The sequence below is a fragment of the Schistocerca piceifrons genome, unplaced genomic scaffold, assembly GCF_021461385.2.
Source record: "Schistocerca piceifrons isolate TAMUIC-IGC-003096 unplaced genomic scaffold, iqSchPice1.1 HiC_scaffold_1244, whole genome shotgun sequence".
Classification (NCBI taxonomy): domain Eukaryota; kingdom Metazoa; phylum Arthropoda; class Insecta; order Orthoptera; family Acrididae; genus Schistocerca; species Schistocerca piceifrons.
This window is the reverse complement of record NW_025727064.1, coordinates 22501-25000: the sequence shown is the minus strand read 5'-3', so window position 1 is coordinate 25000 and position 2500 is coordinate 22501. Positions and strand designations below refer to the sequence as shown.

Here is a 2500-nt window from a genome sequence, read left to right as displayed (position 1 = left end):
AGATACTCGTTAAAGGATTTAAAGTGTACTCATTCCGATTACGGGGCCTCGGATGAGTCCCGTATCGTTATTTTTCGTCACTACCTCCCCGTGCCGGGAGTGGGTAATTTGCGCGCCTGCTGCCTTCCTTGGATGTGGTAGCCGTTTCTCAGGCTCCCTCTCCGGAATCGAACCCTGATTCCCCGTTACCCGTTACAACCATGGTAGGCGCAGAACCTACCATCGACAGTTGATAAGGCAGACATTTGAAAGATGCGTCGCCGGTACGAGGACCGTGCGATCAGCCCAAAGTTATTCAGAGTCACCAAGGCAAACGGACCGGACGAGCCGACCGATTGGTTTTGATCTAATAAAAGCGTCCCTTCCATCTCTGGTCGGGACTCTGTTTGCATGTATTAGCTCTAGAATTACCACAGTTATCCAAGTAACGTGGGTACGATCTAAGGAACCATAACTGATTTAATGAGCCATTCGCGGTTTCACCTTAATGCGGCTTGTACTGAGACATGCATGGCTTAATCTTTGAGACAAGCATATGACTACTGGCAGGATCAACCAGGGAGCTGCGTCAACTAGAGCTGAGCAGCCGGCCGCCCGGGAGTGTGTCCCGGGGGCCCGCGCGAACACGCAAGCGTCCGCTCAATCATTCTGCAAACAGGAGGAGGCTGAGCTCCCCTGCACAATACACCTCGAAACCCTCTCAGGTCCCGGCGGCGCGCAGCGCCGTCCCAAGTACTTGGTCGGGTTCGAGAGAGGCGCAATCGCCCGGAGTTAGGCGAGTAGACGCTTTCGGTGCGACCACCCGTGCTCCCAACTGAGCTTGCCGCTGCCGACAGAGGCCCGGGAGCGTGCTGTCGTGGCATTGCCGGCGGGAGACAACACGCGCCACCTACGGTGACCGGCAGCTCCAACGCCAGCGCCACAGAAGGACAAAAGCCCCACTTGGGTGCCGAAGCGAACTCTCCCAGCACAGCGCACGCGCCAACACATCCGCACAGCTGCGATACAAACCACCAGCGAGAACCGCTGGGGCGACCGAGCAGCAGACGGCGTCGCGGCGCCGAGCGCCGGGCGGCGGCGCATCCTCAACGCACACAGTCCTCAATCGGACCAGCACACTGAAGATGTCCACCGCGCTTCGCACCGGGCCCGCGAGGACCTACTTTGGCCGCACGGCGCCGCGCGCAGGGTGCGCCGGCGCGCAGCTGCGACGCCTGCCGCGTCCGTCGGCCGGCGCGCCTGCCACTGGCCGCCCCCACCAGCCGGCTGTAGCGCGTGCGCCCACGCACCGCGCGGCCAGCACGCCGGGAGGCGCCCCCTCACCGGCCGGGGACGGTCCCACCCAGCCACCGCCGCGTATCGCTTCACACCCAGATGCCGTTCAGTTTCGTCGGCATGGTGGGTATCGCTGGAACAACCGGTTCGTACCTCAACCTATCGTCGCCATCACCGATTCACCCCTAGCGAGAACAACCGCACCACAACAGGTTACCATTTGTTCATTTGCGTAACTTCACCAGAAAACGCAGGCGTCCATCGCCATTTGCAACTTCAACGATTATTGCATGCCTGTGTCAGGTGTCACGCCACACTACGTCTGCCCACATACACGCAACAAAATGTGCACGCCTAGACAATACGTGGAAGGTGGCCCCCGTACGTATGCGATGTCCATTGCTCGAACGACTGTCAACCGGCCTCTGTAGCATGTCGCAGATATGGAACGCGGTGCACCATGCCATCACGGTGTGTGAGGAGAGACGACTAGGTCCGAATACATCAACAGACAGCTCATGCTGATCGCCATCCACGGCGTCCGTTCCTCCCACACGTCTCTATGGCGTACCACACTGCAATCCAGCTCTCATAGGGAGACGACACGTAGCTGCGTGCACAATATTTGCACTGTATGGTCCGCCGTTTTTGGGCGCAGTCGTTGTACGGTCACACATGTGCCACGATGTATCATTCGGTACATAAGGACGAATGTGCAGTACAGATTGTGGTTTACGCGTACGACATTAGCGGACGGTTGACACAGGCCGCACCACAACGTAGCCTGAGTACGTCGCATGCGAAGGGCATTGAACATGCAAACTTCTCACCAACCAGCTTGCGAAGGCAGGGGGGCAAGGTGGGGACGTGGGGAGGGGCGGCATGTACGTCCTGCTGCCATCCACATTACAGTGTACAGCAGGAGCATGTGGAAAGTCAGCAAGACTTGCAAGGTGTTTAACATGAAGCGATACACAGGGGAGCGGGCAGTGCGAGTAGCGAACTATATTGCGAGGGTTGCGGGTGGGCAACACTACACTAATTGAACGAGTCGTATAACAATTACAGAGCAGGTTTAGGCGACAACATGGGTTACGTTAGGGGACAACGTGGGTTACGTTAGGGGACAACGTGGGTTACTTTAGGGGACAACGTGGGTTAGGTTAAGGCACAACGTGGGTTAGGTTAAGGCACAACGTGGGTTAGGTTAAGGCACAACGTGGGT

At 57.9% G+C, this 2500-nt stretch overlaps 1 non-coding gene across 1 annotated transcript in view; it reads right to left on the bottom strand.

Annotated features, from left to right (window-relative positions):
• LOC124730629 overlaps window positions 1-562 on the bottom strand; it is a 1909-nt gene extending 1347 nt beyond the window's left edge. Inside the window, exon 1 of the ribosomal RNA XR_007008025.1 lies at window positions 1-562. This exon is cut by the window's left edge and continues 1347 nt beyond it. This is a non-coding gene — a ribosomal RNA (small subunit ribosomal RNA).
• Window positions 563-2500: the final 1938 nt, after the last annotated feature.